A 9,294-nucleotide genomic window follows, 5' to 3' on the forward strand; every position below is an offset into this window, starting at 1 on the left:
CAAAACATCACCAATTGCATTTGCTTCTCAAACCGTTAACGAAAAATTAAATTTTTACATGAAAAAATTAATTTTGGTACTATTTATTTTACCCTTTATTTTGTTATTATCGTTAAAATTCAAAATTTTCAAACCATTTTCATTATTTTTTTCTTTTAAATAATGACTCCTTGCCCATTCTCCTAATTTTAGAAAAAGAAGAAGCATTTAATTTTTCTAATTGTTTGGTTTACTATTTACTATTCAGCAAAATTTATGTAACTTCTGGAAAGTAGTGCCATCATTCTTTTTTAGAAGAAATTTTTAGTTGTGACGGAAATACGGGTGATACATCACGTGTTTTTATGTAAGTGGTGGGAAATTTTATTTTTTAAGTTATTAACTTTTTAACACACATATTCCACAATTTATATAGCAACATGTGATGTACTATTCCTTGTGACGGTCACACTGAAAAATCTCTCATCTCTCCAGTATATGAACCTTTTTGATTTTCCGTTTTGCTTTATGATTTCCTTATTAAAAGTAAACTAAACTATTTATGGTTGAGTTATGTTAATATATGTTAAGTTTCTGAAGCCCCAACTGTTTATTTGTTTTCATTTTTCTATTGATAGAGAAATATAATCAACAAGGAAACATAGATAAGAAATTCATCAAGTTAAGAAAAAGTCGGATGGGTATGTATGTGTGTATTATATATTGGAATTGGATCCTCTCCGGATCCTAATAATTTTTAGAGAGGTTCCCTGTTTGTAACCGTTGGATCAAATTTCAACGGTTTGGATCATTTGATCCTTGTGCCCAGAGTCTTCATAATGATTATGTGTTGAACTAATTAAATGGTGGTTGGAGTTTGATTTCGCAAAAATGCTTTGAAAGGTTTTCTGTTGGGATTTAATGATTTCATTCCACATGCTATTGTGTCACTCAGTGTCATCATTTGGGACAAATTTAGGGAAATTTTTGTGACTTGATGCACATGTATTTTCCCTTGTATTGCAATTGTTGTGATGTTTTGAATGCATGAAAAGTGGAGATGACAATTGTTGTTGTCCTTTATGTTTAGAGCAAGTGGAGATGGATCTTTGGATAAAAAGAAAAAGGGTAAAAGACTGTTTACTACCCTTATGTTTTGTGGTTTTCAACATTTAGTACATCAAGTTTTTTTCGTCTCAGATTCATACATAAAGTGTAAATTTTGGGACAGTCTCATACATCCGTTAGTCAAACTGTTAAATCTGCCGTTAATTGTGACGTGGCGCCCATGTGGACAAGGACTGGGCGCCACGTGTCAGCCATGTTTTTTTTTCTTCTTTCTTCTTCCTTCTTCCTTCTTCTTCTTCTCTCTGACTGCAACTTTTTTTTTCTTCCTCCTTCTCCTTCCTCCTTCCTCATTCTTCATTCTTCTTCCTTCTCCTTCTCCTTCTTCTTCTTCTTTTTCTTCCTCCGAATCTGGAGAAGTTTTTTTTTTCTTCTTCCTCCTCCTTCCTTCTCCTTCCTTCTTCTTCCTTCTTTCTTCTTCCTTCTTCCTTCCTCTTCTTCTTCTTCTTCCTCCAAAGCTGCCCAGATTCGGTTTTTTTTTCTTCCTCCTCCTTCTTCTTCTTCCTTCCCCTTCTTCTCCTTCTTCCTTTTTCTTCCTCCGAATCTGGGCAAGATGAAGGGTTTTTTTTTTTGAGGAAGATGAAGAAGAAGGAAGAAGGAGAAGAAGGGGGAGAAGAAGGAAGGAAGAAGGAGAGGAAGAAGAAGAAAGAAGAAAAAAAAACATTCATCTTCCCCAGATTCGGAAGAAGAAGGAAGAAAAAGGAAGAACGAGAAGGAGGAAGAAAAAAAAAAGTTGCAGTCGGAGGAAGAAGAAAAAAGAAGAAAAAAGAAGAAAAAAGAAAAGAAAAAAAAAACTGAATCTGGGCAGATTCAGAAGAAGAAGAAGAAGAAGAAGAAGAAGGAAGGAGAAGGAAGAAGGAGGAAGAAGGAGGAAGAAGGAAAAAAAAAACTTCCCCAGATTTGAGGAAGAAGAAGAAGAAGAAGAAGAAGGAGAAGGAGGAAGGAAGAAGGAGAAGGAGGAAGAAAAAAAAAAGTTGCAGTCGGAGGAAGAAGAAGAAGAAGAAGAAGGAAGAAGAAAGAAGAAAGAAGAAAGAAGAAAAAAAAAAGAAAAAAAACGTGACTGACACGTGGCGCCCAGTCATTGTCCACATGGGAGCCACATCACAATTAACGGCAGATTTAACAGTTTGACTAACGGATGTATGAGATTGTCCCAAAATTTACACTTTAGGTATGAATTTGAGACGAAAAAAACTTGATGTACTAAATGTTGAAAACCACGAAACATGAGGGTAGTAAACAGTCTTTTACCTAAAGAAAAATTAGCACGGCTACTTCAGTATTCCATTTCAATAATTTGCATTTAATTTTTCAAGTGTTTTACACGTAGAGAGATGAGTTGTGTACTCTGAGTTCGTTGGATCATTTTTCTAAGGATTCGGAGAATCCCGTGATCGTGTCCGTTCTGATCACACGATGTATGATGAACAGACACGATCACGGGATCCCCCGAATCCCCAGAAAAAACAATCCGGCTAGGATCCTTTTCCTCTGAGTATCAGATTTTGTTCCCTAGACTTTAGTTGTGTTGAAGTTGTGATTGTTTTAAGTTTAGATTTCTATTTACTCTCAGGTTGGTTTAGAGAAATTATTTATTTATTAGTATTTGACTCGTATCCCAATTCTTTCCTTTGGCCCTTTGACCCTCTCAATATCTTTTTTTTCTTCTATTTTTCCGATTTTGATAATTATCTAGGTGGAATTTGTGATTGAATTTTGTTGAATTTTTTATTTAATTTAATCAGTAATTTTTGTAAAATACGCAGGAGAGTTCGAAGTCAAATAGGGGTAAGCACATATTAAGCTTATGTATCTCAATGTGATTGTTTGTAGATTTCCTACGAGTTTATGACTGTATTAAATCGTTTATGTAATACACATAAAGTATTCTCCCTTGTATGTAAATAGTACTATATACAAAATCTTCCTACGGTTTCTTTTCAATCTTGCAATATCGCGCGGGCATTGTGACAACCTGTCCTTACCTTTACAATTTTATAAAATTTAAAATAGTGATTTTATGAAAATGCCCCTAGAGGAAAATTTTTTACTTTCGTTGACCATCGGTTAGAGAGATGTAGGACTCATTTTTTAGCGTATCCTCATAGTACTCGTCACTACGAGCGCATAAGCGGAAACCGTTCGCGAGTCTGGATTATAACGGTATAGTTACATACGTTTGAAATTGGTTATTTAAAGTTTAGTTAAATAAATTGAACTCCCATCTTATGGGAAAGAAACCAATCATATTTAAGAAAGAAAATAAGGGACGAATCGGTTAATGAAGGGGGGACCAATCAGAAATTGAGGGGTGAGAGAGGGCCAATGGGCTGAAGACAGAGAAGCTCCCAGCCTTCACTTTCCCGTCTACCCATCCCTGTGACCTCCCATTTTTCGTCACCGATTCCAATAAACTCCAGTGGAATTTTTCGACGCCACCACCACCTTTTTGAAGCTTTCACTCCCCTCTACAAAACCTAAACAAGAACCACCTTGATTAACCTCTGTATGTGGCGGTGTGAGGCCACAAAACTCGATGAAAACCAATGGTGCTTCGGCCACCCATTTCATTTTTCCGGTGAATCGGTAAAGCGATGGCCGACACCACCACTTGAATTTTGTAGCCCATCATCCTAGGAGTAAATCCCGACCAGCGTTGACCTCGTTGGACCATCGTAGGTGACGAATTGACACCGGGAAGCTTTAGGCACCAGCTGGCTTTATTGGCGAAATTGACCATCTTCCATTCACTTTTGGACTTCGTGGCAGGCGCCGATTGTTTATGACACCTCGATATTCATGCTAGGGAGTTGAAGCGCGGACCTCAGGTGAGTAGGTCTTTTCCTTTTTTATAGTGTGTGTGTGTGTGTGTGTATATATATTAGTTTCCATAAATGCTTTTGAATTGATTTATGCATTTCATGCCATGACTAAATTATGTTATAGAAATGTTGCATTGTTGTGAAATACCAAGATGATCCTATGGGATGCGCAGGTAAGTTCAGGTAAGTTTATTATGTTGATTGGAGTTATTGCATCATTATGGCATGTTTACTTTTAGTTTGCTCATCATTGCTACACCCATGTGAGTGCTTAGTCGAGGCCAGGCTAGCCTTCACCTGTATGTTCACCTCCCAGCACCGCACACGCTTACCTTGGATCCAAGTAGGTGTTAGCCTGTCGTACAGACTGCAATAGGAAGTTCCGACTCGTAGGTGACTGCGCTTAGCGCAAGCTTCACGTGATCATAGCACTAGAGCGTATATTATTATTACACCTAGTCTGTCGTACATGTCACATTAGATGACTCCGACTCGTGTGTTAGCATATGCCTGATGAGCGATAAGTGCAGTCGTACAACTCACATTAAGTGACTCAGATTGACATATTAGCATGGATTACAGCACATGATCATATCCATATTGCTGTTGGGCTTTTCTGCTGTGTTACACTTCTGGACTTACATTTGGCTTGCATTGGATTTTCATACTTATACGTAGTATGATATTTTTGAAAACTATACTTGTTTTACGGCGAGGGGTTATAATGTTTTTAGAAAGGTTTTTATAAAACGTTATTTTTATGCCCACTCACCCTTATTTTTCGCCCTTCCAGGTTTGAGTAGCTGAGCTTTCTTATCGACGTGGATTCTTGGCAAATCTTAGTATATGTGGCTACCTTTGAGGTTATAATCCTTAGTCTATCTTATTGTACTTTACTTATGCTCTGTCATCACGTGTGAAATGAGTTTATTCCTGCTCATAACGCACTCTTGTATTTAGGCACTTTTAGGTTTAAATTGATTCACATTTTCCACATCACTACACTTATTTCTTCGTCACTTTTCAAGTGTCGGCCATCACAGCTCGACTCGGAGTCCAAATGGGCATTCTGGGTTGAGATGTGTCAGGCATTCTTTGCTAGTCTCTATTGATAGGAACAGACAGAAGTACACTTCGGGTCTCGAGCTTTATAAAAATTTATTGGACTGAAACACCCCTCAAAAATAAAATAATTTACAATGGAAGTGACCGCAAGATAATTCCGAGCCCTAACCCTAATTTAAGAAGATATATTCAACTGAGATTTTGAGAGATTTTAATGAATTTATAAATCTATGAATTTTTCTAAAATTTAATTAATTTGTAGAAATGTTATGAAAATATTTTATTCAATTTTCTTGAAATCTCAGGAGAAGATGTGAAATTTGTGAACGTTTAAAATACACAACAAAATCCCTCAAATTCCTTCAATTTTCTCAACTTTTTAAAATTCTTCAAAACAAATTCATAATTAAATACATCTAAAATGTTATAAAATTCTACATAATTTAATGGCGAAATTTAATGTATATACATCACATTGAATAGGATTGCTAGGCGTTCCAAATCGCTTGGTGATTAGTACTTAATCGGCCACACTGCTTTATTATTTAACCTCAATTGTTGTCATATGGGTTTCTTTCTTTGGTATGTTTGGAGATTGCAATTTGCATGTAAGGGTGGGTACTTGGAACCGAAAATCGAAATCGAAACATGAATCGAATCGGACTACACCAAACGGTTTGGTTTTGCGGTTTTGAAACGGTTGTTGTTTCAAAACTGAACCGCAGCAAAGATAACGGTTTGCTTTCGGTTTTGGGTTTTCAAAACCGCACTAAAACGAAAACCGAAACCGCACCATATATTGAATGTTATGCTTTAATTAGTTCAACTAGACTAGTCATCCATTTTTGCAACACTATTCGACATTAGTGCCCTGAACTCACTGCTTGCATCTGTCCGTCTCTCTCTTTCTTAAAACTCATCTTCATCTCTCTCTCTCTAAACTCATCTTCATCTCTTCCATTGTGAAATCCCATTATTGGATTTCACTGTTATAATCTACGTATTTGTATTATTGAGATTTATATTATTTTTCGAGAATTTATATTAATTTATTTGAAATTAGATTTCAATTAAACTAGTTACGAAGAGTGAAGTTTGGAAAATTATTATTTACTCGTTGACCTTTCAAGGTCACAAGTAACGTTTTCGAATAGGTCTCGAAGTCACGAATGCATAGGCGAAAGCTGTTTGCGAGTCCGGATTATAACGGTATAATTACAGACGTTTGAAGTTGTGTTGCTTTATAAAAAAAAAAAAAAAAAAAAAGAGAAAGCCACGGGAGTGGCGAGAGAAGAAAAAAAAAGGAGGGAAAGGATCCCCCCCCATTTTGTCAACTCGTGCACCCACAAAAAAACGGTTTCGACCTGACCAATTTCAGGCCAAAATCCTTCATTTTTCAGGCGTTTTACACCCATTCATCACCTGCAACCTACTCATCTACCTTTCTCCTTCCATCTCCATAAAAAATCAAGGGTTTTTTGAAGGAGAAATTTTGTCCTAGCTTAAGAACATGTGAGAACATTTGAACACATATGCAAACTAATAACATATTAAAGTAGGCATGCATTCAAAAGCAATTCTAAAACCCATGACTTTCAAAGCCTAGTGAATGGTGAACCACAAGACTCTTTAACAATATTAAAGAGAAGGAAGGGTTTAGAGATTCATTACCCTTGAAGCTCATCCTTGTTTACACAAAGGATTCACCCAAGTGGAGGGTCTTCAAGTCATCTCCTAGCTCATTGGATATTCCTTGTGATTTTCTTCCTTTTGATGCTCCTTTGATCCTTGGGGATTTGAGGAAAGGATCTCCAAGAACACCAAAGATTTGGTGTCTCTAAGTCTCCACACCAAGGATGACGTGTGAAGATGAAATGGATGACTTAGAGAAGAAAAGATTGCTAGCTATATCTTCTCTAAGTGGCCGGCCTCCTTTAGAGAAAAAGAGAGAAAGTGTTTCTCATCTTTTCCTAAAAAAAAACCCTTATGAGAAAAAGCTATAAATTTGACTTTATACTACTTCACATGTGAGTGGCAAACTTGTAATTAATTCAAGTTTGCTTCCACTCACCCTTATGGCCGGCCATGTCTTTGTTATTGGGCTAATTGCCCATTTTGTTTTAATTGTCATACAACTTAAACATAATAGGCCTTGTGGACCAAAACACTTTTGGGCCCCGAAACCCAAAAACCAACTTAAAAGCCCAATACGAACCTTTCGTAAAATTAATTAACTAATTAATTAATCTTGACAATTCTCAATTAAACCATTTAATCGCTTATCCATCTCATTTATATTTCTTCACTTTCATCCTTACTCGGTGTACGATCCATTAGGTTTCAATTAGCGAGGTAGTGGGCGATTGTTACTCTTAACGATCGATTGTGAATTGAAACAACATTTCAATTCTCCCTTTGATGAAGATTAGTGTTTGCTAATCTTCAAGGCTTCCACAAACCATGAGTGACACCTAGCAGTATGTCATGGCTACCCAAGCTAAGTAGAAGTGGTTGGAGAACCTATCCAGTTATAATTACAATGCAATACGGTCATTCTCTAATACAATACTCTTAATCACATTGTTTGAGTGATAGTTTGTTTCATGTCTACTATCCAATGTGATACTTCTTTATATGATTCAATTGAATATGATTTGGAACAAACTTCCTAAGTCATATTCATATGCTTTGGCCAAAGACTCCCGAATCATATCTTAGAGTATTCTCCCTTCACCATGGAAGGTTAGAGATCCCTTGTTGTGCATTCATATGCCTACATGACTAGATATCTTGACCCCAACAATGCCGTGGACACTCTCGATGAAATGCCTTTGACATGATTAAAGATCAAAGACCTAATCATTAGACATCTATGATGCCTCAGGTCAAAGGACTACTTTGCATATTGCAACTAACGAGTTCTTACATGACATGTATGTTTGAACTCTCTTTTGATCGTTGTTCAGTGTACTTGATTACCCTTTCGAGCACCTACGTGTTTGTCTTAGTGTCCAACACTAAATGACTTGAAACTAGTCATACTCACGCTTGAGTTGACATAACACATACTAACCTTAGCGGATTGTCAATGCCCAATTGGCAATCCTATGGCGAGGAACATTTTAGGAATGAACATAAGAGAAATGTCTCGTTAATCTAACTTACTTAGATCACTTCTCTTTCACATTAAATACTTTCCTTGGATTCCCTTATTGCTTAAACACATGATATAATAAATAGTGATTAACAATAAGCTTTGCCCTTCATTAAACATATAATAGTATAATACAATAAGTATTCCAAAAGCTATTACATCAAATGAGTGGCTTTGTGGACATACTTCCAACATTTTTAAGGTCTAATTCGGGTAGAACTCCACCGGAGAACCGGGGGTTCTCGACGGCGATTCGTCATTTTGATGTGAAAATTACTTGACATACAAATTAAACCCTCTTTTTGACAATTGTAGTATAGATGTAAGTAGGGTATCGTTCTAGGCCGGGGATTAGGAGGGATTGTTAATCTATTAAAAATATTAAATAAGACTCAAGGACACAAAACTAGGCTAAAAACTCTAATAACTCGAAACACACTTAGAATGACTCAAAATAATGGAAACAAGCAATTTAGACACTAGGAATTGAAATGGACGGAAATTGAATTAAAAGACTAACAACAATGAAAACTAACTAAATAATATAATTTAATAATGGGGGGGTTTGGTTTTGACGAGAAGTAAATTAAACTTAAATAAATTACAGAATTGACAAAAGCATGAAATTAAGGTGAAAGGATATGTGACAGACTAGCTAGAAGGTTCTTCTCCACACATGATACATATGCAACCTAAATTGATTTTTCAGTTGTTCTTTCAATAAATTGTGAATGACAATGTTCCAAGTTAATTAAGTCCGCTTAAATTAACTCTTAGATTTCCCTAGATTCATTGGATTGAATGGAATACGCATTACAACCAAATTATTTCTCATCAAAGTCCCTAAATATGGAATACGCATGATAGAGACATTCAACAAAGATCATTAAGTTCAACGGAAATCATAAACATTGACTAGGCATTCATAACTATGGAATACACATGTTAATCCAGCCTAGAATTCACTAACATGATTGTGGATAACAACCTTCACTACTTGTGAATATAAGTTCATAACGATTAGGTGAAATTCACTTATATTCTAGCATCAAATTCATGCATGTAAATTAAGTATGCATTCTTAATCGACATACAAAAATAAGTTATCAATCAAGCAGTTAAGCAAATTAAATCACAACTCAGAAATCA

This window comes from Malus domestica, chromosome 04 (assembly GCF_042453785.1).
Source record: "Malus domestica chromosome 04, GDT2T_hap1".
NCBI lineage: Eukaryota > Viridiplantae > Streptophyta > Magnoliopsida > Rosales > Rosaceae > Malus > Malus domestica.